This window comes from Lemur catta, chromosome 9, assembly GCF_020740605.2.
Source record: "Lemur catta isolate mLemCat1 chromosome 9, mLemCat1.pri, whole genome shotgun sequence".
NCBI classification, from domain to species: domain Eukaryota; kingdom Metazoa; phylum Chordata; class Mammalia; order Primates; family Lemuridae; genus Lemur; species Lemur catta.
Genome location: NC_059136.1, coordinates 90,392,000 through 90,418,267, shown reverse-complemented (window position 1 = coordinate 90,418,267; position 26,268 = coordinate 90,392,000). Strand labels below are relative to the sequence as shown.

Genomic DNA, 26,268 nt, shown 5'->3' with positions numbered 1-26,268 from the left:
TTCCCGGGTCTGCATCCTGGTCAGCTTCTGCCTTTCACCCACAAAGCTCTGCCGTATGGACTGAGGTCAGCAGTCGCATACCTGGACAGTCTCCAGAGAGGAGCTTAGAGAACGGTCGAACATGAATTCTTGCTGGCTTTCTAAATGGAAAGCCCCAGTGTAGCAGCTCAATCGCATAAACACATTATAAACATATTAAAAAGTAATTACTTTGGAGGAAGTTAACTATGTTAAAATACAAATTAAGATAAAATTAGGAATGTTTCCACTTTCAGATTCAAGTACACAGAAGCATTTTTTAAAAATGGTTTTTGCCTTTCTGTATCCAGTCATCCCAGCACTTTAAATGCCCCAGTGATTTCACAAGCGTTTGTCCGGTGCCTCCTGTATGTCAGGTGCTGTGCTAGGTACTGAACTAACCTCGTACAAATCTGAGAGCTGCGGCGACCACGTGGCTGCCTGTGACTACCATATTTCCACGTGGAGCAGTTGGGCAGAGAGCAAGCAGTGTTTCTACCCAAGAGAAGGGATTAATCATAATTGGTTGCATAATTCTCAAGTCAGTCTTATCCAGAGCTGCAGCCTAGGGCAAGATCTTGTGGGACTTACAGTGCAGACGTGTCCATCAAATGTGACTTTTCCCCTTTAAAGCAGAGGAAAGTACAAACAACTGTATGTAAGGGAGTTCAGCTCACAGTGGATCATGAGAAAGGCAAGCAGTCTTTGGGCAGTTATTAGATTTCTGTTTGGGGAAGAGGATTGATCAGGGCGTTAGGAGACCTGGGTTTGGATCCCATTTTGTCATTTACAGGAGGGTGACCTTGGGCCACCTCGAAGTCTCACATTCCTTTCCTATAAAATCAGAGTTGTATGTACATGATCTGCAAAAACCAAATTCAGTATTCTACCTACCATGAATATTTTGGCCAAGGAGGAAGAGAACCGGGGTATCATGTGCTACCAAGTTATTGGTAAATATCTAAACCAGGGTTAAGTGAGGAGCATCGTGAGGTCTGACACACAAGATAGGAAATTAGGCAACCTTAAATTGTGACCTATTCTCACTTTACATATCGAAGTACAACTTTGAATTTCACACAGGTTGGCCTAGAATTTTCCAAGAACTTGCAATGATAATACCATGTCCCACTATGTAACACTGAGATCAGCAGAGCAAAAACAGTGCCGGAGTTGTTGGCTTGGTTAACGTTGGCCACAATCCAACCAAATGAGCCAACAGCCATCCAGGGACTTAACAGATTAGAAAGAAGAGGAGAAATGCTTATTTATTTGTTGCTGTTAACACATTTGTTCCCCCCCCTGCAAAAAAAAGAGAGAGAGAGAGAGATTTGAGATGATCAGGAATCCCTATGTATCCTTCATATACATATATATGTAGTATGTATTAATATGTATGTATGTATCTATAATCACATACAACTCTTGTTCTATATTTAAACAAGGGACCCATTATTGTGAGTACTTCATGCCTCCAGGTAACAACCCAAGCTGATATTACCTGGCTCCTATGGACTCTACCCTGGCACCGGCTATGTGGGCAACCATCCCTCTGGGTCTCTGAAGAAAAGAATGACTCCCCTGGGTGAATCTGGCAATTCACAGTGTGTACTCCTTTTCCCCAGGGGGCAAATTGCACTTAAGAAAGTTGCGTAACAACTTGGTGCTGCTACAGTCTCAGCTGACCACTCAAGGAGGGTCCTTTCTGTAGCTTCTTTCTTTCCTGTAGTGGCTGTTTCAAAAGTTGAACACTTTCGTTGCATTTCTTTACCACTCACAGACATTAACATCTCAGCAGGTGATTAACCACTGAGTTAATAAGAGAAATAGCAACTATTACCAATGAATTTCCTTGGCTTTCTGCCACCTCTCTCCACTCCAATCTATACACTTATTGCCATTTTCACCTGTCTTTCTTTGGTTTCAGAAAAACAGGTATAACTGCTCCCATCAACCCCCAAACCCTACTCTCTTATGCAGCTGTCCCCTTCCTCCCCTGGCTCCTGTCTCCTACTCTAAAAGAATGCTTATCACTCTGATATTACAACAACAAAACAAAAACAAAAAACTACTACCCTCTAATGTGAGTTCTTTCTAGACACCCATCTCTCTTCATTTATAACTAAGCTTCTAGTAAAAGAGTCTGGAGTCTACACAAACTGTCTAAGCACCCCCAAGTCTCATTAACTTCTTGCCCCTCTGCAATCTACTTTCTACTCTCAGCACTTGAAACCGAAGAGGTTAACAATGACCAAGTCCCATGGAAGCTTTTCATTCCTTCCTACTTGATCTCTCCGTGACCTTTGGCACTGTCGCCCCTTCCCTTCCAGAAACTCTTCTACCTTGATGTCTTATTTTTCCTTTCAGATGGATCTTTGTGACTTTTCTTCAATGGCTTCTCCTTTGATGTCTCCTTTTATTATTTTTTTTCTGCTTCTTTCTTTGTGTAGGTTTTACATAAATAAGTAATGTTCCCCAATGTGTCAAACCTCTGGTTGTTTCCTGTTCCCCTCCACATTGATTCTGGGCTTGACTAGGGGACTTGCTTTGGCAAATGGAACATCAGCAAACCTGAAGCAAGCAAAGGCCTGATAAGTGCTTGTGTCTTGGGGCTTGCCTCATTGCAACACTCTCCAGAAACTGCCATGTCATCAGGATGACCAAGACAAAAAACCAAGTGGGGGGAGAGAGAGAGAGAGAGAGAGACAGAGAGAGAGAGAGACAGACAGACTGAAGTACCTCAGCCTTTCCAAATGAACCCAACCCCCAGACAACACACCAGATGAAATATAATTTGTTGTTTTAAGCCACTAAGTTTTCAGGTGGTTCGATATACAGTAACAGACAACTGAAAAAGATTCCTGCCATCAGCCTGATTTCCTCTCCTGTCACATGCATTCCCAAGCAATCTCATCCATTCCAATGGATTTAAGCACCGTTCATACCTTATGATTCATACACCCATATCTCTAGGCCAGATCAGTCCTCTAAGTTCCCATCTCTTACGTAATGGGCATCCCCACTTGAATACTCTACAAACCACGTCTAAAAGACACACCAAAGCCCTGTGTTCTTCTGCAAACTGCTCCCGCCCCATTCACATCTAGGTTGGTGATGCAACTAGTTATCCAATCTCTTAGGGTAGAGACCTAGAAGGGCATCCTCATCCTTTCCTTTTATCCGCTTCCCAACGGTCAATCAATCATTCACCAAATCTTACCAAACATGTCATGGAAATATCTCTCACATCTAATCCTTTATCTCTACCACCTCAAATGCTGCCCTGGCCAAGGGCTTCCTCATGCTGTATTATTTTGGACCATCACTGATGTCCACTCGCTGTCAACCTACTCTGAGCTTTGGTTCACACAGCCAACACATCCCTATTTGTCCTTACCATTTTCCTGCTGACTTTCTTTTTGTGACTCCTCATGACCTATGGGATAAGGTAAAATATCTTAATATGTTACAAAACCCTTCTTTACCTGGCCCTACCTTTTATTTCCATCCTCACTCCCCCCCCCCACGTACACTGTGCTCTATCTGAGCCAGATCACTTGCAGTGCTGACACTAGCCATCTGTCCCCTGCATGTCTCAGCCGGTTTTCCTGCCTGGTGAGCTTCCCCACCCTCTGCCATCTGCAGAGTCCGGCAAGGCTCATCTCGGTTTAAATGGCGTATCCTCTGTGATGCCTTCTCTGCCTCTCTGGGAAGAAGCTGACATAGTTGTTCCTTCTGAGCTATCATTATACCCAAAAATACCACTGTTGTACACATTTTAATTGTAAAGATATCCTTAAATGTCTGCCACCCCTAAGAGATTCACAGAGCTCCCTCCAGGGTAGGGGTTTGCTTCATTTTTGTGCCTGTAGCAGCCAGCACAGTGTGTGACAGACAGCAGATGCCCAATAACTATTGGTGTGTAATACAATATATTTTTCTAGTTTAAATGTTTTGTAAAAGTATCTTATAATTAGATAAGTTAGCACTACAAATTTCCGTTTGTTACACTAGAAATGGAGACGATGAGAGGCTTAAGGGACTGCCCAATATTACCTAAGATAAGTTTGGTAGCAGCAAGTCATGGGACATCGGTGCTAGTACCTGAGAGGTGAAGAGCGGCAGCGCCACTTTGGAACTGTGGCCCCTGCACTCCCCATCGCTGCTCCTTCCAGACAGACCCTGCCTTCCTCCACCACGGGGTGAGCGGTTCTTCACTTCTGCCTTCTCTTCCCCATCAGATGACAGCCCACATGGCAAGCAATTAGCAACGTCCTCAGTCTAGATGGTATAAAGAAGTTGGCAGTAGCTTTTATATCTTCCCTTACCTTGTCTTAGGAGGTCTTCCTCACTTTTCTCCCTGCTTTGGGTCTAGTTTTCCACATTCTTCATCCTACTAGAGAGATCTTTTTAAGTGCAGATCTGACTTGTTACTCTGTTGCTGAAAACTCTTCAGTGACTGTGTATAACCTTTGGGGTGAATCTAGAGCTCTGCTTGGCCCTTTCTATTTACTTCTCCAGGCTAATCTCCTACTATTTCCCCACCCCTGCCACTTATACAGGTGTGTAAGCATCTATTGAGTGCCTTCTACATGGAGGGCTCTATGGTAACTGGGGGTCCTAAATGACAAGACACAGTCATCGCCCCCAAGTAGCTCACAACCCAGTGATAAGCTAGGACAAGAATTAATCATAATCAACATAAGCATGTGTTAATGGAGATAGGCATTCTTGGGAGAACAAAGGAAGGACAGCCAACCCAGGCTGGGGGGATCAGTGAACACTGTGGAGGAAGATTGGTGCAACCTCCATGTTCCATTCATAATGGAACCATCTGCAGTAACCTCACTGGGCTTTGGAAGCGCGGACCTCTGTCCTCTGTTGGGAATCCCTCTTGCCTCCTTGTCCTGATGAATCTCCCTGTTCTGGTGAATTCCTGTGCCTACTCAAGACTCAGAAGCACAAGGCCCCCATCTTCTAGGAAGCCTGCCCTGCAGACCCAGGCAGCAAGAATCATTCCTTTCTTCATGCTATATCACACACCATGAGTTCTCCTTGAGAACAGGGACCTTACCATGCCCTCAGTGCTAATATAGAATCTGGCACATTGTAGACATTCAGTAAGTGTTCACTGAAAGAATGGCTCAAACTTAGCTAAACTTGCTATCTTTGGGAGCCAACAATGGCCTAATTCTAGTCCCTGTGGCTTCTTTTTCACCTAATATGTTGACCTTACTAACCCTGACCTTTGCCAGCAAAAGCTCCTCGCACTATTCTGGGCTATGGAGATGAAATGGGAATTTTATCTAATGATTTTTAAACCAATATACTATCTGCTTACTTAAGAGACACTATGCGCTGATTGCTAAAAAAATTCACACCACATATACCTGATAAATGAAAAAGTCCAGGGGGATACCGCAAGTATAATTAAAAAAAAGAGTTTTTAGAAAAATAATTGAATTAATTGATACTCATATGCTATTTATGTTAAAAACCTGGGAGCAAAAACCTCACAAAGAAATAAGTCTCCTTGCAGTGGAACCAAAGCCAGGTACACTTTAATTAGCATAAGAATGACTAGACAGTAATTTTAAAGCAGTACAACTAATGAGGAAAAGGGCGCTATCACGTGGGAAGCTATAGTCTTAGAGCACATAATATAATGGAGCTTTTTAATGTAAAGGGATGTGACCAATTTTCTAACAAATACACCAGCGCTTACATATCCAACTGGGTTTTTTCTTTTATGAAAAAATTACAGAGGAAGATTATGCCATTACTTTAGTGATACAGGAAAAATTTCTTAGACTTTTCTTTTGGTGCTTTCTTCAACATTTATAGCCCTCTAAATAGCTACATTTAAATTTTCCTATACATTGTCGATGGCAGTAAATTTACATCACTTAAAGGCAAAATGCATTGTTTGGAGCTAGCCAAAGTAACTTGGATGTAAATTTGGTAAATGATGAATAATAATAATAATAATACAGTTTTTAGTGAAAAAGAAAAAGATATGGCTCTGAAAAGAGTTATTTTCTAGGACTTGCAAGTTGTTTCTGAACACAATTTCAAAAGATGGGTTCCAAAAATGCCTTGAAGAATGTCCTTAACGCTGGAATTAGTGTAATTTGTATAATATTTTAAAGCTCAAAACATCGGGAAGGACAGATACATTGAACTTGAGTTTTAAGTGTTAGAGAAGTTTGAGTGTTTTTTTGGTTATTTTGGATGTGCAAATTGTCCCTCCCCTCCCCTCCTGAAGTATTATAGGTCAGTACATTACAGGCTGTTTTCCTAAGAAGAGGCAAATATTTAGTTGTCTAAACAGCGGAAATATAGGTCAGTTAGCATTAGTCTGAGTTCTGAGAAGAGACTGTTTCATTTCATGGGGCCTAGAAAACTTTGTCATAGGTTATGTTGTCTTAGATATTTTTCTCAACTGCTTTCTGCTTGCACCCACCCCATCCTTTAACACCCCACTTCCCAGGTCTCTAGTGCCTTTCTATTGCCCTCTGGCTACAACTATCTCAGGCCTGTCCTACCCTCCAAGGGCTCAGACTCCAAAATTACCATTCCCTCATATCACTAAATCAAAACTACCAATCCACTAGATTGTAAACTGCATGAGGATAGGAAGTTTTGTCTGCTTTATTCACTCCAGTATTTTCAGCACCTAGAATCAAGCCTAGAACCCCTTAGGCACTCCAAGTTGAATGAATGGCTAAGTCTTTAAATTTGTTTAGTCTATCTGGGTGTTGGGAAGAAAGCAACCCATTGAACTAATTTACACTCATCTGTGAACAACCAGGAGTCCCTTATCTTGCCCTAAGGTATTTGAATACTTAAAGGGAAAGCTTGTGAATTCAAATTATTCTCATTGGGAGAACTTCAATAGTGAAGCAAATGAAAAGAAAACATTCCAAGCTAAAGGGTAGTGGGGGGTGGTAGCTATGACTTAGGTAGGCCAGAGCTGCCCAGCAGCTTGCTTCTGAGGGTTTTCTGCTTTTTAAAGCCCTTCAAATTCTGCACCAGCACAACTTCTAAAAGCTTAGAAAGTTCTTCATGATGGCTCAGGACAGAGACCAGGATATGGAGGGAGAGTAAGTAAGAGAGGGGCTGCAGGGTTGTTTTTATGTTGTGCACTGGCTATATGATTTTACTATTTCTGGTATATTTCAAAGGGAAGTTTCCTAACTTTCTAGTTAAAGGTATAAGGGCACAGGGGAACCTCCTCACAGTCACTTAATAATACTTTTGATCACAGTTACTGTAATATTATACTTTCACCATATGTATATGTCATATTTTTTAGCTTATAAATAGTCTTGAAATAGATGCATATCTGATATTGACCAGGGACATAATGTAAAAGATAAAAATTTCCTTTATGCCACATTATTTTTTATGTATTTTAATATAGTCAGGTACTACTGATTTTTTTCTAGACATTGTGTCCTGTCTTTAACACCTCTCTCCTCTCTTTCTCTTTCACAAACACACACACACCCAAAGCATCCCTCATATGCTTTCATTGAGAGATACAAGCTTTGTGGAAATGGAAGCCTAACCTCAGAATTGTGATTCTTGTTTTATGACACAAGGCTATAAAAAAGACAGAAGTTGATTTTAGTGTTTTCAAAATTCTAAATGTCTGCTGATTATCTGTAAACTCTGATTAAAACATTTATTTCTTTTAAAATGCAACTCAAAGATATGATGAAAGTAAGTCAAAAGCAGTGCCTCTTAACAAACCACAATATAGTAACATATTTATAAAATTATTAGTAAAATTAGGAAATAAATGTTTTAGTGATTAAGTCTAGGATAATCAAACTTAGTTATTGAATAGTTGTAGTAGTTATATAATGAAATAGTTTTGTTTAATCTTTTGTCCAAATAGAAATTTTGTGATTATAGACTTAGCACTACAGGTGGTACAACCATCAAATAGTGAATGAGAAGATTAATACATTTGGCATAATTTTGCAATTTTCTTAGTTTATTTTGGATAATAGCAAGTGACTCTCTTTGTATCCGTCAGAGGACAGTCTTTGGTTGAAGAAAGTTCCTTCCTTGATTTAAAAACAAATGCAAGGTTTAACCTAATAGTCTGAAAGGTTACAATTGTTGGTCGTTTAAAAAGATTATAATTGCTTGGCATTTTGCAGATACAAGGTGCTTAATAAGTGTTTGTAGATCTATCTCATAAAAGGAAAATCAGTTTAAAGAAATTCTTCTAAATTTAGTATTCATTTTGTACCGCGAAGACAAATAGAATAAGAGGCTCAGATATTTAAGGCTATACGATCATATACAAGTGCCATTTTGGCCAAAGAAAGATTAAAACATTCTAGTCCTGACACGCTTAATAATGGACACACATCCTATTTCTTTGTTTCATAGCCATTGCGCTCTTTCCTTTCTGTTTCTTTTCTTCTTCTTCTTTTTTTTGGTATGGTAACAAATTCAACAAAATCAATGCCATCTAGTTAAACTTTTTGATTTAGTAGTGGATCCGGTGTCCTATCGACGGAGAGGTAGGGAAAGCGAAGCGGAGAAGCAGGAATGGACCTATTTGAAATTGAAATCCATTCTAAATAATTTCATGTGGGAAAATAATTTCAAGTTGAAAGACAATTACAGAAGGGACATCCGAACACCTCCCGCCGCCGCCGCCGTCCGCGCAGCGCCGGAGACCCCTGGTCGCGGCCGGTCGCAGCCGCCGCTTCCTGCCCCGGGGCGGCGCAGCCCGACTCCGGGAAGGTGCAGCGCGGGGAAACGTGGCACCGTCTCCGGCCCGCGCCCGGGCGCCGCGGCCGAGCACTCGCGGGGCCACCGAGGAAGGCTGCGGGACAGCCGCGCGCCGGCCGGCCGGGAGAAGCGCCCGCAGCGCCGGCACCCGCCCGGGGACGGGAAGTGGCGCCCGGCCCGCCCTGCGCCGCCCGCGGCCCCGCGGCTCCGCGCCGCCCCCTTTCTCTCGGCCTCTATCTCGGCCTCCGCCACCCCGGCCGAATTCTTGCATAAATTATGCCAGGCGCGCCTGACGTCAGGTGGCGGCGCGCGGGCGCGGGCGCGGCTCGGAGGGAGCCGGCGGCGGGCGCGCGCGGCCCCGCGGCTTCGGGCGCGCGCGGCGTGCCGGGGGCGCGCAGGCGCTGGCGTGCTGGGGCCGCGGCGGCGGCGGTGGCGGCGGCGGCGGCGGCGGCGGCGGCGGCGGCGGCGCGGGGGTTGAGCCGTGGTGGTGCGGACGCGCTCGTGCTCGGGAACTATCGGATTAAACTTGAATCGAGTGAAATTACACAAAGGAGCGCCGCGGAGGAGGCGGCCCGGGGACCCGGAGACCCTGAAACTCGCCAGAGCCCCGTTCGCCCCCGGCCAACTCTGCGCCCGTGGATTCAGCCCCTGGCCGCGGCTGCCGAGCCAACTCCGGAGCCCGCTCTGCGTTTTGTTTTCCCCTCGGCACGGCACAGCGGAGGAGCCCGACGACCGACCGGTGAGCGCGAGAGTTCGCCCGGCGCCCCCGGGAGGGGCGGCGGCGGCGGCGGCAGGAAATCGCCGCGGGCCGGGCCGGGGCCGCGCGAGGAGTTGGGAGCGAGGAGTTGGGCGTGTGCGGGGCGAGGGGCTAGGGCCGGGGCCGGCGCGGGAGCGCAGCGCCGCCCGCGCCGTGTCGCCGGTGTCGCCGCCCGCGGGGCCCGAACCCACGTCCCGAGCGCCGCCCGGCGCCCCAACTTTTGCCTGCGTCCGCGGGGCCGGCGGCGGAGGGGGCGCGCGGTGCGGCCGAGGGTCACTTCCTCGCATGTAAATGGCTTTTTGTTGTGCTGCCGGCGTGGGGGGGGACGGGGGACAGGAGGGAGCGTGTCTGCGCGCGGGGGAGCGCGAGCGCGTTTCCTCCCGCCGGCGCCGAGCACGAGTTGCCGGCTCCATTCGAGAGAAAAAGGAAGGAGGAAAAGTTGGGCTCCAACTCAAGTGCGAGCGGGCGATGGGCGCGCGGGCGCGGGGCGGCTGAGCGTCGGCGGCGGCGGATCGGGGACTGCGGCGACCCCCGCCTCCCGCCTCCCGCCCCCGCCCCCCGCTCCGGACCGACCACGCCGCGCTCGCCGGGAGCGGCGGCCGCACCGGCGCGAACAAAGTGCGTCCCTCCCGGCGTGGCGGCGCCAGCCCGCGCGGGGACGGCCACCGAGCGAGGTGGGTCGGCGGCGGGGAAAGTGCACGGGGCGCCGCATGGGGCGGGGGCGGCGCGAACACGGCGGCGCTGGGGGCGTCCCGAGCCCAGCCAGTGCCGGCCGCGGGCGCAGAGTTGCGAGCCGAGAGCCTGGGGCTCCCGGGGCTCCCTGGCGGCTCCCAAGTGCGCGAGGAGGAGAAGAAAGGGAGCGGGGTCGGGGCGAGCGCCGGGAGGCGCGGCGAGGAGGGGACCCCACCTTGCCGAGCTGGCCGGGCCGCCGGCGGCGGCAGCTGCATAATAGCGACTTTAACCCCCGGACACAACTCGGCTCCCCCGCCCCCCAGCCTGCCGGGGGTCAGCGCCGGTGGGGGGGTCACCAGGTGGCCCCCGAGGTGGCCCGGGTGCGCTCTGCCCCCGCAGAGAGCCGCGGCTCGGAGCGTGAACGGCCGAGGTGGCTGGAGGCCAAGCGGTCAGCGGGGAGAGGAAGGAGGGCGGCGGGGGACGCGTTGTTTGTTTGGTTCGCACCGGGGACTGGGCTCGCCGGGGGCGCGGGGCGCGGGCGGGGGCGCGGGCACCGGGTGGGTTGCGGTGCGAGGCGGGCGCAGCGGCGCGGGGCCGGCGCGGCCGCGGGGGTGGGGGTGGGCGGCAGACCCCGGGCGGGGTGGGGGGGGCTGGTCGGGAGGCTCCGGGGAAGGAGCCGCCGGCCCCGAGCAGCCATCATTACCGAGCCGCCTTTCTCCGGATGGCTCTGCCTCGAGGAGCCCGGCGCCGTGGGAGCGCACCCCAAACTCCCGGCTGGCTGCCCGCTTTGTGAGCGCCCCCGTGGAGCGGGCGGCGCGGAGAGTGCTCCTGCTACGGGTCGGACTCCTTTCCCCGAGGTCACTTTTAGAGACTGTTCACGCCTCGGTTTTAAACTAGTTTTTTCCCCCCTCTTCTGAACAGACAATGGACAAAAGAAAAGTAGCAACCCACATGGAGAGAGTTTCCTTTTGAATTGCTAGAATTAGATACACTATCTAGCTCTCCACTTGCTAAGTATACTTTTTAGTTTCTCCTTGTATATTACCTAGCAGTCGATTTAAATAACATCTTAAAAAGTGTCTATCTTCTGGGCTTGATTTGTGGGATACGTTAAAGATCTTAATTTATTTTTAAAGGATTATGTGAAGGCCTTGATTTTTTTAATTTTCTAAAAATTTAAATTTAAGCCGTTTTGCAGCGGGCGATACCTTTCTGAGGGATTGAGTGTTATTTCCCCCCCAGGTCTCTCTCAGTAAGGGGGGAGTACTCAGTATACTTAGTAATGAAATAGGAAAGAAAATATGTGTCTTTATTTCCTCACTGATCTAGTGTAACGATGACAAAAAAAATCTTAAGTGACTATGACCTTAGTAGCATGGGTAGTACCTACCTGATTTATCCCAGTTGTAATTACATTTAGATTGCAGTGATGTCTAGGTACTAGGTAATTCCTATTTCAGGAATAACTTGAGCAGTGATTTCACGAAGTTGAATCCTTCTCCCAGCCCCCAGAGTACATCTGTCGCGCAGTGTTTTTGTCTTGCTGTTGCACAACAGAAGCCCTCCAGTCTTTACCCTAAAATGGCAGCTTTCATTTGACTGGGGCCCATTCATTGACAATGATAATAAAGAGGCTGAAAGCTAGATGCTTGCGGCATGGAGTGGGACTCGATTTGCCTCTCTAGGTGACAAGTAGGAGACATTTTATGTCTAACAGTTTGCTCATGAAAAGTTTATTTTCCTTGAAAAATCTACACTGTAGAAAAAAGTTACAAAGTAAAATAAGAATTTGGAAATAGAAAAGGGTTTGAGCAGCAATTTTAGGAGCTAAATTTTCTTATTTTTCCCAATAGGGGAAATATGACATTCTCTCTTTTTTGGTAACCTGATAAAGGAACATAATGAATTTTTGTCAGGCTTGTAACAGGTGAATTTCCTCATCATGGCACTCAAGAAGTGGCATTGTGTTTTTAGGACTGTGGGTTTTATCATTTATATTCTCTCGGTATTTTCTATTTTTTCTTCCTCTGTTCGAGTCACTAAATTGAACCGTGATGAATTCTATCCTAGGTTTATGCTTTCAAGATTCAAATGAGTTTCTGGATAAGAAATGAATTATAATTAAGAAAAAACTGATATGTGAATTCTGAACTCTGGTTATATTGGTTTAATCAATGGATTTATTTTTAAATTAGTTTTTTAAAAAATTACTTCCTTTTTTGTGTCTTAATATGAAAGGCAAAATAGAGAAATGCTAGAGTGGTTGTGTAGGTGATGGCTAAAACACCAAACATTATTTTCCTCTTTCAAGGAAAAAATTTAACACTTTTTTTCAAAGTTGAAAATATAGAAGTCAAATTTAAAATAATGTATTCAGTAACTTAGTTTTAAAATAGGAAAACTGTATTTGGTCTAGTTTTTAATCAGTTTGACTTGCAGGAACATTTCCAAAACTTTTCCTGAGAGTCTTCTACATCTTAACTTTTATTGAGTTAAAATGAATGCCATGAGGAATACCTTTGTAATACTGTAACATCAAAGAAATGTTACCACCTTTTCTTCATACAGCTGCAAAGTCAATAACGTTGACTTTGTTTTAAGCAGTTAGGTCAAAGCAAGAATATATTTGTAAGAGAATACACTCTAAATGCTTCTGTATACCTGCTGTGTAACCCATAAAAGCAATGTAAGTGCCAAGTTAGGGTAGTTATTTCAAACCTAGGGTTACAGCATTTTGTTCCTTATGCTTGAGAAAGTTTGCTTGGCATAGTCACCGTAGTCAATTTTGATTCAGCAAACCTTGGCAAGCCTTCCCCGTGTAAAAGCAATAAAAGGCAATACTTTCCCTCAGGGAGTTTACCGTCTAGTAGGGGAGAGACGTCTATAGGTAAACAAAAGTCATATTTGACTTTTAAGATAAACTTTTTATGTAAATATTATCTTTCATTTTTCATTATCCAAATGCAGCTTTTTGGGTTTGATAGCAGATACCATGGCCATCTTAGAAACATCTACTATAAATAAGGCATTGCAAGAATAAAAATGCTTAGTCAGGTCTGAGCAAAGTGTGTGACTACAAAAAATGGCTCTTAAAACTTCAGCTTTGTAAGAAAGTGACTCACTTCTAGTATTCAAATAATTTCTACACATAAACAAGTAAGCACATAAATAGATATAGTTACACAGCTAAATTGCACTTAAAAAGATGGAGAAGGACCATCTTGGGTGGTACTGAGATATCAGGAATATACTGGCCCTATGATTCTTTCAATTGTCCTGTTCATTCGCATGGACATATTTGTGTATCTTTTTTTAAAAAAAACTGTTTTTGTGCCATTAGAAATTTAGAGTTTAGCATTTTTCTAAACAGGTTTCTAGAACTATTATAGCTCCATTAGTTTGGGAGATTAAATTTTTTTATTTAGAAAAATGTATTTATTAATAGAAAAAATCTTTCATATTCAAAGATGACTGATGTTAAAATGTAAAAGAAATTGTGAGTCAATGATCACTTAGTTTTCCTACAAAAAATATGAAGGCGGAATGATTTATTTCAGTTTGGGTATCACTCAGGTTGCAATTATTGCAGAAGTCCGTAGCTGATTATGGTGGTAGTTAAGAACTGGGAAGGTAGTTGAAAACACTATTATTACACTTCTATATTTTACTTTTATCAGTATATTAAATATTTTAAATGAAATCACATCTGTGTGATAAAAATAACAAATAGAAACAGGAAGTCATAATGATATTGTTAAATAGAAATTCATTTTATAATCAATCACTAGAGAGTCTTTGGATATTTAGTGTGTGAGGACCTTGGAGAGCTGGTTGAACTTTCTCATTTTACAGATTAAGAAACTAAAGCCCAGAGAGATTAATTAAACGAGCTGCCTCTGGCTGGTCACCCACTTACTGCAGAGCTTATCTCAGTCGCAGTTGTCATCTTGGTGCCTAGCATGGTGCTGGTGCAGGAGAGGTTCTGGGTTTGTCTTTGTTGGATGACCAGCTGGCTCTGGGAGAGTCATGTTCTGACCAAAAAGTACCTCCTGGCTTTAGAATCCTGCAGCATATGATAACATAGCTCTTAAAGGTGTTTTTAAGCCAACAATAATTTGCCTCTACTGTGTTTGGAGTTTTTTTTTTTTAAACTATGATTATCCATCTAGAAAAATGGAGAGATAATTATTTTAAGATTTGATTACTGTTTTCACTTTAGAAGCATGTATTCATTACCATAACTAGATTCCTGTACCTTTTAACTAATGTTAGGTGACTGCAAACATTTTTTTCTCAGAGAATTTTTATTTGGTTTTGTTTTGTTTTCACTTTGAAAATTAGAAGTGTCTTTTTAAAAATGTTATGAAGAAGTGTAGCTTGGTAGTAAAAGGCTGATTAGTTCTCGGGCTTGTTTGCTTATGCTAATGTGGAAACTGAGACACTTTTTTCTTTCTTGGCCCTTTGAGCCTTGCACTATCTCTGTAGGTGTCAGGCTTGACTTTTGTGGCAAGTGAATTTGGACTGTGATTAGTTCCTGTTTCGTCTTGACTTTTTGTTTATCGATTCAACTATTTATTGGGTACCTGCTACCTGAAAGGTGCAGTACTATGAACTAGAAATACAGTGGTGACCTGATAAGATATGGCAGACCCACACAAAATATTAATAAACTGATTGCAAGTTCATAGGTGCTAAGTGTTGAGTATCAGGAGGAGTGAGAGCTTATACCTTGGAGAGTCCACCAGTTGTATGGGGCATTACTCCTAGAAAATACCTTTAGCACTGCCATCCAAATAATGGTAGAAGAAGGGGTGAGGGCATCTTAGTTAGTGCCCCTGACCTGGAGAGAGCCTGCCATGTTTGAGGCCTTCAGAAAGCTTTGAGATGAGACCCAAGAGGCAGGCAGTATCCAGCTTGGGCAGGGCTTGCTGGATATGGAATTTGGGATTTTTGAAAAAAGCAGTAGCCGCTGATGAATGTTAAGCAGTGTTTGACATAAGCAGAATTATGTTATGTAGAAGATTAAATTGGTAGGTGGAGGAAGGAGAGTAGGTTGCAGACAGTATCCTGCCTGCATTTTTTTTTTTTTTTAAATTCAGGGTCTTACTCTGTTGCCTGGGCTGAAGTGCAATAGTGTCATCATAGCTTACTTCAATCTCAAACTCCTGGGCTCAAGCAATCCTCCTCCTGCCTCAGCCTTCTGACTAGCTGGGACTATAGGTGCACCCCACCATGCCTGGCTAGTTTTTCTATTTTTAGTAGAGACAGGGTCTTGCTCTTGCTCTTGCTCAGGCTGGTTTGGCCTCAAGCAATCCTCTCAGCTGGGCCTCCCAAAGTGCTGGGGGTACATGCATGAGCCACTCTACCTGGCCTCCAACCTGCTTTTGTTGTGGTTGGTGGGATGGGGAAATAACAGTGATTTGGACTAGATTGGTGGCCATGAGGATGCAGAGAAATGGACACATTTGAGACCTAGTGAAGAGTCTTAATGAATGAAACTCGGGGATAGATGTGCTCTTGGACAGGGAGATCTCAGGGAATTTAGGTTTCTGGCATGTTCCCTGCTTGGCTGATGATGCTATTCACAGAGGCAGGGAGCACCTCGAAAGAATCAGCCTTGAGGAGGAAGATCATGAGTTCTTGTAGCATATGACTAATGGGCCATGATACCATTGTTGTAATTCTTTCTGTTGCTAGTGGCATCCCACCTAGCTTTCCCAAAAGGTGTTGGTGTGTGGTGAGCCCACCAAGGAATGGCAGTGGTTTCAGTGAAGTGGGAGAGGGGAGGGAAACTTCACTTGCTAAATATGTAGCACTTTGCTTGTTACTTGCCTAACACATCGCACTTTGTAGGCGTTTTGTCATCATAGGTTGAGCATAGAATCCTATGGCAACCACACCTTGTCACATTTTGCTCTTCTGTGTCTCCCCTTCTGGAGGCTGCCTTCTGTTGCTAGTTACATAAGGGGACAAGGTCCTTGGGCTCCCCAGAGCTAGCTGGTGGGTCCTGCGTGCTCTCAGGGTGCACTTCTCACATGAAGGGAGTTAATTGTTTTAGAAGTTGGTTGCAGTCATATGTAGGTATGGTAGAAGTGAATACATTATTTAAATAATTGCAGAGAAAAATATCAGCCTTGGTCAGAATACTTACCTGGTTTTTAATAGAGTATGTGTAAACTAATTTAATATGTAAATTATCTTCAAAGCCACTTTGTTCAATTATTATAAAAAGTGGATTATACAGCATGGTTGCTGGTGGCAAATGAGAAATGCTGGCTGTTAAATCCAGAAAAGCTTCTGAATTGCTGACTTTAATATTATATGAGATAACAAATTATGAAAATCCTGAACATTAATTTTGAAACAATTTTCGAGGGAAGCATTTGTATTTTTATTTTTGCCAGCTCATGTAGGGAATAATAGTATCCATTTTTGTTACAGATCAGATTTTGTTCTTGGTGTACATAAATATATCCTTCCCAAGACTCAGTGTCTTTGGTTGGGGTTGATTTCAAAGATACTTTCAGTATCATAGGCCATTCTGGTGGCTGTTGTGTCTCAGTCAAGCCCAGCAGAGTTCTTCCTGTCTCCTTCAGGTGGGCAAGATTGCATGGCTTTATAGGCTAATTTGGGGACCTATATCCGTTGTTGGGACGTGCACCATCTGAAAGTTTTACCTCCACCTTGAGTGGTTTTGCGTGATTATTTGAGTAGGTTTAAATACAGGAGAAGTAAAGTTTCTGTTGTGGAACAGTAGAAAAGCTCTGTGTGCTGACTTCACTTTCAGGTGGGCTGGTGCCAAACACTCTGTGGCAATTTACTTGTAATAATATTTCTTTAACTTGCTAGTTTAAAAAATTTAAAAACCCCTTTAAGATAGATTGTGTCATTGGCTGGGCATGGTGGCTCAGGACTGTAATCTACACTCTGGGAGGCCAAGGCAGGAGGATTGCTTGAGCTCAGGAGTTCGAGACAAGCCTGAGCAAGAGTGAGACCCCATCCCTACCAAAAAGAAAGAAAGAAAGAAGAAAAAAAAAAAAACCAAAAACACTCAGCTGGGTGTTGCAGGGTGTGCCTATAGTCCCAGCTACCCAGGAGGCTGACGCAGAAGGATTGCTTAGAGCCCAGGAGTTGGAGGCTGCAGTGAGCTACAGTGACGCCACTGCACTCTACTCAGGGTGACAGAGTGACACTATATCTCAACAACAGCAACAAAAAAACAAGGCAACTGAACACCCCTCCTCACAACCTCCCAACCCTTCGTATTAAAAAAAAAAATACATTGTGTCATTAGGTCTGGTCAGCAGTGTGTTCTTGTGGTTTAAGAAATCATTTCTACCTCAGAGGTATAGACATTGAATGACAAGGCGCAGGAAGGCTCCTGTGATGTGGGGTTTGGTGGAGGAATAGAGGGGACGCTAATTTGGGGCCCATCTCCCCACCTGGCATCTGCAGAGATCGTGTGGTTGGTTTGAGTTTCCCACCATATATCTCATCGACACGGGTCAGGCACAGAACCACTGCTGCTTGTGACCTGGGTTTCCACACCCAGCCTTTGTGTAGGGAAAGGCAGGGAATTAGACACATGCATGAGTTTTGATGTGCTACCTACTTTCCCTGGTATCCTCAACATAAAACAGATTTTTACACCTTATTTGCAGTATGTCCAATAACGGGTATGTGGAACCTTAGCAATTAATTTTCCTCCTAGTTCTGCAGCAAGTTTAGAGAACTACTTTAACATTTTAAAGATTCCACTTTGTTCTCTTTTCACCTTTTTGAAAGAGTAAACATTTAATTAATATTTGTTTTGTTTTTTTGAGACATGTTCTCACTATGTTGCTCAGGCTGTTCTCCAACTCTGAAGCTCAAGCAATCCTCCTGCCTCAGCCTCCCTAGTAGCTGGGACTACAGGCACGCCTTCACTAAGCCTGGCTGCATGAATGTTTTAGAACTCTGTTCTGTTGATACTTAAAACATAATTAGCAAATATGCATATTATTTCAACACACCTAAAAACTATTAAACATCTTTACCATAATACTAAGCTGGCAAATATTGAGAACTCCCTTGAAGAATTATAAGCATGCTGTTAGTTTCCAGGGCAATGCCTGCTAATGCACTAAGTGAATAATAAAATCAGTTTGAACACAGGTATACAATTTAAAAAAATGCCTTAGTTGGTGATATCTTTTAAAGGGTATGGGCCTAGCAGTTACTTTATTTATGGGTGGTACTGGCCATATATTGAAACTATTAAGCCTAGATTCTTAAAGTGAACTTTCTAAGAAATGAAAGTCTCTATTATAGTATGTTATGTTCTTATATACTTGACATTGTTTATGCTTGAAGTTTTGCTTTGACCAATTGCAGGCATATTGATCTTGTCAGAAAAATCATGTAGACTCATCTTGAGAATCTTAAAATCTTGATTAAATTAATAAGTGTCCTCCCTCCACCCATTAAGTGTGTATTGGGACAATCAAGGAAAATAGTGCAGAAATAACAAGACAACAATAAATATAACAATAATAACCGTAATGACTAGCTAACAATTATTGAGCATTTTCAGTTGGCGAGGTATTATATTGGGTGTTTTAATGGATCATTTCATTTGCCCGTCAGAGCAACCATAGGTAATAGGTAGAATTATTATCTCCATTTTACAGATGAGACTGAGAGGGCTGAGAAGTTAAATTACCCAGGGCCATTCAGATTGGCCAGACTCCAGAATCTGCATGCATAACCACCGTGTGACTGTTGCCATCTAGACCAGCTCTGAAGCTTGCATTATTGCTGTCTGACTAGGCAAAGGTGCATTAAAAATACCAGCAACAGACACCCTGTGATCCTATATCATACTCTGTTGCTGTACCCTATCAGCCCAGGTATTTCTGTCCCTACTTCCTCTGTTTGTGCCTGCTGTGGTTGTGGGGCCGTATGTTACGGGATTTCTTGGCACCTAAAATGACCGGAGTCTGTGCCTTTTATTCTTAAGACCCTTCCTTTCCCATGGAGATGAGAACAGTTGTTTTTGTGGAGGTTTCACTCTGTGGTGGCTGAGAATTTGAATTCTGAGGTGATCAGGGGTGTGGGCATATTCAGTCAGTTCTAGAATATTAGAACTTTCCAATTCAGACTAGAGGCCACAGGGTGTTCTCAAATCTGCGGGACCTTCGGGTCCTCAAATCTCAGAACTTTTACTCTGTCCTTTTTTCCCCCCAAGTTCTGTTTACTATTAATATGTAAGGAAGACATAAGATGGGATCCAAGTGGGAGCAGATTTGGGGTTGGAGTTTGGGATGTGAGTGGCAACTATTAATAGAACATGAGAAGGTTCCCTTGCTCAGGAAAGCGAAGGCTGCAGGGTAGCTTCCTTAGCATTCCACCGTTACCTGGACTGGCATGGAAGTGGGAAAGACGGAATATAAACGATTTTTATTCTATTTTATTTTCACTTAAAAATGACTTGGAATAATAAAATAAGTGGGGCAAAATACAAACAATTGATAAATGTAGATTTATGGGAGATCCTTGTACTATTCTAACTTTACGGCAAGTTAGAATTGTTTCAGAATTGAAAGTTTTAAAAAGAACAGTGACTCTAAGGGTTTGATTTCAATAGTTAACATTTATGTAGCATGGACTTTGTGTGAATTAGCATTTTGCTAAGCTATTTACCCAAACTGTTTTCACTGAATCCTGAAGTAGGATTAGTCAAAATGCTGAGGTAGGAATAATAATTGCCATTTTACAGGTGAGGAAATGGAGTTTTAGAGATTAGTTGATCAATTTGCACAAGATCACAGCTTTTAATTGGTATAGTTGGAACTCAAATCCGCATAGGCTCATTTAACAGTCTATAGCCTTAACTGCTCTGCAGAATTGTTTTGGATTGTCCCATCAAAGTAACCTAGGTCTTAAAAGGGTAGCAAGAGCATATATCATGGTCTTACATACCAGTGCTTCCTAGGACCAGCTCCTGGAGAGAAATTGAGAGGCTGAAAGGTGTCTATTAACAGATTATAGTCACTGAGGCCTCTTTTCCTCAAATGTCATATCTTATCAACTGCAAACACTTTCAGCCTAAAAGACATGTACTCATTGCAAGTCTTACTAGAGTTCCAACCCTGTTTTCATTTATCAGTCCAAGGCATAGCTGACATCAGAGTATTTGGCTTATTACAGAATTGGCTTTTCCCAATGTTTCTTCCAGTGTTTATCCAAGATGTAATTCACTTAGCATCTTTTTCTCCCTGCATGGGACTAGAGCTGCCTAAGGATCCTAGGATGCTACGTAGGCTCCCAGTCACAGCACTTGTTCCTCATGTATACATTAACTTATGTGAATGCACAGCCTCTGTGAAATACTTGCAAACTGATTCTGCTACAACGTGAGACAATAGGTTGTCTTCCACAAGCATACACAGTCGTACGTTCAAAGAGGTGTAGAATTCAAAGGTGTAAATCAGTAGACTTGTTATGTGTTATGGGATGGGTTGAGTGTTCCTTTGCCAGGGGATTTTAAAAAATGATGAAGTCCTGTCTTAATACTACTTTGCCCCTTAGAAATAGTCTGTGATGATATATTTTTGGATTTTGTACATTTATTCGTTTTTTTCCCCCTTCACAATTCAGTAACCTGTTGATGAGCTTGAGTGTCATGAGCTTCTAGTTAAAACGTAAGTGTTGCTATTTTTGGTGCACTTAAGATTTTAATCTTGGCCTCAGTTGTGTTAAGTTTCAGAGCTATGTTTATCATCACATTTAGCATTTTAAGCTTCTCATTTTCCTCCTCATTAAAAAACACAAATAAAAATCTGGGCTGGTATATAAAGCAAACTTGAAGTTTATAAGGAACTTCGTGGCTGCTCTGGGATGCTGAGAACCATTCTGTTTAACTGCTAGCGTCCAGCAGGATAAGGAAAACTGCTGTATATGCTGTCGAATGCACTAATAAGGACAACATTTAATGACAGGTAATTTCCCCAAACTTGAGCACAGAGGTGGTGACACTGCTATGGCTGAGTTACTGGCTGGCAGGCAGTGCCACTGTGCTGTAGCTGCAACATTTTCATCGTAGCTGTTGTTGGACTTTTGTCTTGATGTGGTGAACAAAAGGTGGATGGACAGACTGTGGGAGCCGCACAGAAACCCAGGCTATATTAGCAGAGTAGTTGACAGTTGACGACTGCCTGTTACTCTCTGCAGCGCAGGATTTTCAGAACCCAGGGAGATGCCCATATCATTGACATTATCCTTTATGGATCGACTACCAGAATAATAACAGTAATAATACCTTAATTTGGCAAACTAGTAAAATGACACTTTACATCCTTTTTAAAAGACTGCTTGGGCCAGCTGATGAATCTAGTAAGTGATTTGACTCATTTCAGCTAACCCTAGATGAGAGGCGGGAAACGTGGGTCTTTTTATTTAAGGCATTAAAGCATTAGTTCATGTCTATAAAATTTACTTGTGTATCCCTTACTCTTCTAATACTCTATTTTGTATAAGGAACCCCAACTCCTGCTTTTTTCACTCTTTTGAGACAGTCGCTTAGAATGTGCTTGTCTATCACTCCCTGGGCAGAAAAACGTAAAGTAGTAGCTGCTACCTGAGTTGATGGGGGCGGGGGTGGGGGCAGGGGTGGTTGTGAGCCTGGGCTCCTCCCTCAGTATCCTCTCCCTTCCACCTCACCAGGCTTGAGAAGGCAGGGGGTGGTTTTGCAGAAACAATGCATCCATTGGTCTGTAAGGAAGATAAGAATAGTGAGCTGGACTGAGGTAGCTTTCTCATCTGTTTTCTCCAAGGAGCCTGTAAAATGGGTCTGTTGTATGTGTATGATTTTAAGGATCTTATATAATTTTAAATGAAGTTTACCTGATTGAGCTTAGAATGACTAAGAAAATAAATACTTGTCGGGTGTTAGAATTAGCACAGTCACTTGGAGTGCTTGTTAAAATGGAGATTCCTGAATCCCACACAGGATTATTGAATGAAATCTCCATGGGTTGTCTAGAATTTGAATTTTATCCAGGTGCTTTTCAGGTACTCCAAAATTTAAGGTGAAATGTATTTAGAACAATATATTAGTTATACAATGAACATGCTTTGGTTTCAGCAAATGAGAAGAGCCAAGACAAGCAAAAAACATGCTTTGAAAATATTAAAAATTTAGAAAATGATAATGTGTAAATTCTTACAATATATTATATTTTGGAATTTGGCAAGTAATGTTATTCTTTTACATGGAAATGAGTGAAATGTGGCTACTATTTGTCATGCCCATTAATTTATACAAAGTGAAGATGGATGACTGGTTAAGAGTTTGAAACCATAGTCTTTAAAAGTGGTATTAAAGGGATGGAGAATAGATTGCTTTGTATCTATTTGTTAAATGTTATTTTTGTTCCTGTCACTGAATAATTAAAAACTTGCTTCATGTATAGGTGTGGTTTACAGGGTAGATGTCTGCAAAGCTAATAGATTTGATAAGCAGCAGTAACTATTTTGGGGCAACCCATTTCAAGCTGGTGTTATTTCCAAGGGCGTGTGATACGTTTAAAATGAGAGTCATCTTAAAAGGCAGTTTAGTGAGTGGGATAGTGCTGGCTTGGAGGACTTGTTAGCATAATTTGGTGTAAGACAGGATGCTCCTAAGGAAGGGATAAAGGAAGCACATAATGGAGCACTTTTCCCAGTCCATCCCCCCCACCCCTTCCTGTATAACCAGTGTTGACCTTCCCATCCTCCTGACACTTCAGGTTATCCTAAACCTTGGCAGGAGGTGGCCTTAGTGCCACACCTCATGTCCTGTGTCTTGGCATCCTGGCATCCTGGCATCCTTGCTCCCTCCACTGCCCTCCCTGACACCCACTTGGCTGTCTGAGCACAATCCCAGGCCTGCTAGGCCGTTGTGGTCACTGTTTGGGGGACCTTCCCCTCACTCCCTCCCTTCCTGCTCCCCTGTGAAAAGAGAACCCCGTCTGTCTTCTGCTGCCTCCAGACCTTGCCACCCTTACTGCTTCTGCTGCTCTGCCCTCCTTGGGGCACCTGCAGAGCCCCCCTCTGTGGCCTTGCCCCTCAGGCAGGGCTTGTGGGGTAGGCTCCGCGGAGGCAAGGCCTCTGCTGCAGCTGGGCTGACAGTTTAACATCGCGCTTGCCCTGCACCTGAGGCTTGTTCCCTCTGGCCTCCTCAGTGACACATGTCAGCCCCTGCTTGTTACTCTCCCAGCTGGTTCAGAATGTGCATGGGGAAGAGGTGGTGAATTTTCTGGCCTCCTCAAACCCCGTGACCATGTTCCTGGCATCTGATTGGAACTCGTTTTCCCATGGAGGCATTGTTATGATTAGGTACTTAAGGGACACGGTAGGTTAGGCTAGTCCTTTTGTAGGTTAGCACAACCACGTCCATGTCATAAGACTGTATCCAAAGGAAAACTGTTAAACTGTCAGCTGAAGACCGTTTGGGGAGGAGCTGCTTGGTAAAGTGAGCGTCACCTAAGGAATTGTCCTGTAGAGCATGATGTCACTGTGATGGAACCATTTGTGGCATCAGCATTGGGACGCCGTTTGCCTTGCAAGCAGGCTTTTGGGAAAGGGTTTTAGAAAATGGGCCCATCCAAACTAATAACAAGTGTGAACTCTTAGGTAAAGGGCCATGACCACGTCAATTCTAAGAAGGACTTTAACGAATGCCTTAAAGACAAGGAAAGAATTCAATAATGTTTTCAGATTTACATCTCTAAAGAGCAAGTGTCAATTTCTGTATGAGGCTTATAACAAAATCTTTTTGGCTTTTGGAAACATGGATGTTCCTGGTGAGAAGTGCTATTTCATTAACTCCTGTTAAAGATAGATAAGAATCATGAGTGCAGATATTTAGGATGTTTTTGCTAATTTTAATGTTTGTGAAGCTGTGCTGATATAAAATTATGACTGTGTTAAGCTCTGTGAGAGATACTAAAAATGTTACTGCTAGCGAGGAAGTGCAGGTTAGCACACACATGACTGTGTGGAACAGGAAGGCACAGTATGTAATTAAGTGCTAAGAAGGTGTGATGTAGTGTAATTGGTGTAGCAGTAGTAGTAAAGAAAGAAATCAGGAAATGTTGACTTGCCCTCTGCTTTGAGAGGTTGGAGGCACTGAGCAATAATATGAACAAAATCATGGGGGGGGGCATCAGCCAAGGGTCCCAGCAGGAAACAGGTGGCTGGCCCAGAACAACCTATAGGGACCAGGACAGGGGCCCTTTGTCCCCATTCCGTCCCTGGGAGGGCAGCTTCTTTGGAGCTTTGGCCCAGGAGAGGAACACAGTCACTGCCACACCCTGTCCCCTCCCCCTCTCAACCTTCTTTGGAAGGGGCCACCCTCCTGGGGCTTAGGGAGGGTCACAATTGGCAGGGAAGCGGGGCAGGTTGGATAGGCGAGGAGAGGTTGTTGGGCTGTGACAGAATTGGAAGCTCAGACTGGGTGAGATCCTGACTTATATTATGTGATGGAAACAGAGTTGAAAGGTTAGTTTGGCAACATGTGATGGATTGCAGTTGAAGAGAGACTAGAGGCAAAAAGTCAGAGGCTGTTGAAATGGCTGGCCAGGAGGCGGTGGAGCTTTGGCTAGGAAAGGGAAAATTGAGTGGGAGAGGAAGAGATGCAGTCAGTAGACGCTGGAGGTGGGGATTGGGGGACAGGCACAAGTAGCTGGCCACTCCAAGGGGCCCAGCACGGGGCAGAGAATGGCTTAGAAAGCCTCCTTTCAGGAGACCTAAGGTCTGATATTTGGAACTTAGATTTGGTCCAAAAATAGAAAACATTTGAGGGGGGCAAAATGTATAAAAAGGTCACTTTAGAAAGATTCTGAAATAAAGCTACTTCACTGATGAAGTTCTGCAACTTGTAGGTTAAGAAAAGGCAAAATATTTAACATTTAAAAACGTTTTTAAAGTCAGGGTCTTATAAAAATGATTTTGGAACCATTTTTACATGTAATTTGACATTGCTTTTATAAATATCCTTGCCACATAGGGCGTAGTCAGAATAAGGTGACACAATTTTGTAGAATGATAATACTATCACAATCAAAATAGCACAATGATAATTTGGGAGTGTACAAGAGGACTATATAAATACAGTACCACAAATCGGAGTTTATCAATTTTGCTGTACCTTAACTTACTTTTGAATGTGTGTGTTGTAACATTAGGAAGAACTGTCTCATATATTTTATGCTTTAACAAGTCATACTTGTGTACAGATCTATTAAAAAGAAACATCAACATATTCTGTGAGAATACAGTAGAGAAACAGTTGCAGCCCAACAGAAAAACAGTAAAGGATATAAGCAGTTAATGTATAGAAAGAAAACTTAATTGTTGATAGACACAGAAATTTTATGGAGTAGTAAAAGAAATGCAAATTAAAATGAGATACTTCCCCCTTATCAAATTAGCAGAGATTTAGGAAATATTCTTCATGCTGCCAGAATATGGTGAAACCTGCACATTTACTGTTGCCTGAAGTTCCATAAGTACAAGCTTTTTTTTTTTTTTTCTGGAAAGAAATTAGTTACTGTATGAATAAAGATCTTTATAAATGGTCATTTCAGTTGTATCAGTCACCTCCTAAGGAAAAATCTGAAATCCAATCAACTATTATGAGTAAGTCACAGCATTTCTTTCTGACAGTGAAAAATTGAGAATGGTTAAATTTATGCTATAGTCATGTTAGAATATCATGCAGGTATTATAAATCATGTTTTTGAAAAATAGGAAGCTTAAAAGAGTAGAGTGAAAAACAACATATTAACTATGGTCCTAATTTTATACAAATGAAATTATAAGCATAGGAAAAGACTAGGGAAAATACATCAATTTTAAAAATGGTTAGTTTCAGGGATTGGCATTTTCACTTAGTTAAAAGCTGTGATTCCAGAGTTCAACAGATCTGGTTTGAATCCCTCCCTGCCTGACCACTTACTAGCTGCATGACTTTGGGCAAGTGACTTATTGGCTCTGACTGTAGGCAAGCTACTTAATTTATCTAAGACTCAGTTTCTTCAACTGTG

The 26,268-nt window shown here is 43.3% G+C and overlaps 1 protein-coding gene across 2 annotated transcripts in view; it reads left to right on the top strand.

Annotated features, from left to right (window-relative positions):
* Positions 1 to 9,186: 9,186 nt before the first annotated feature.
* The window catches only part of CHD7 (chromodomain helicase DNA binding protein 7), a 186,450-nt gene continuing 169,368 nt past the window's right edge, over positions 9,187 to 26,268 (top strand). The window contains exon 1 of one of the 2 annotated variants that reach the window (XM_045560964.1): positions 9,187 to 9,511. The gene's annotated coding sequence lies outside the window, so the exon portion shown is untranslated. The remainder of the gene's footprint in view (positions 9,512 to 26,268) is intronic. The other variant, XM_045560966.1, reaches the window with a different exon arrangement.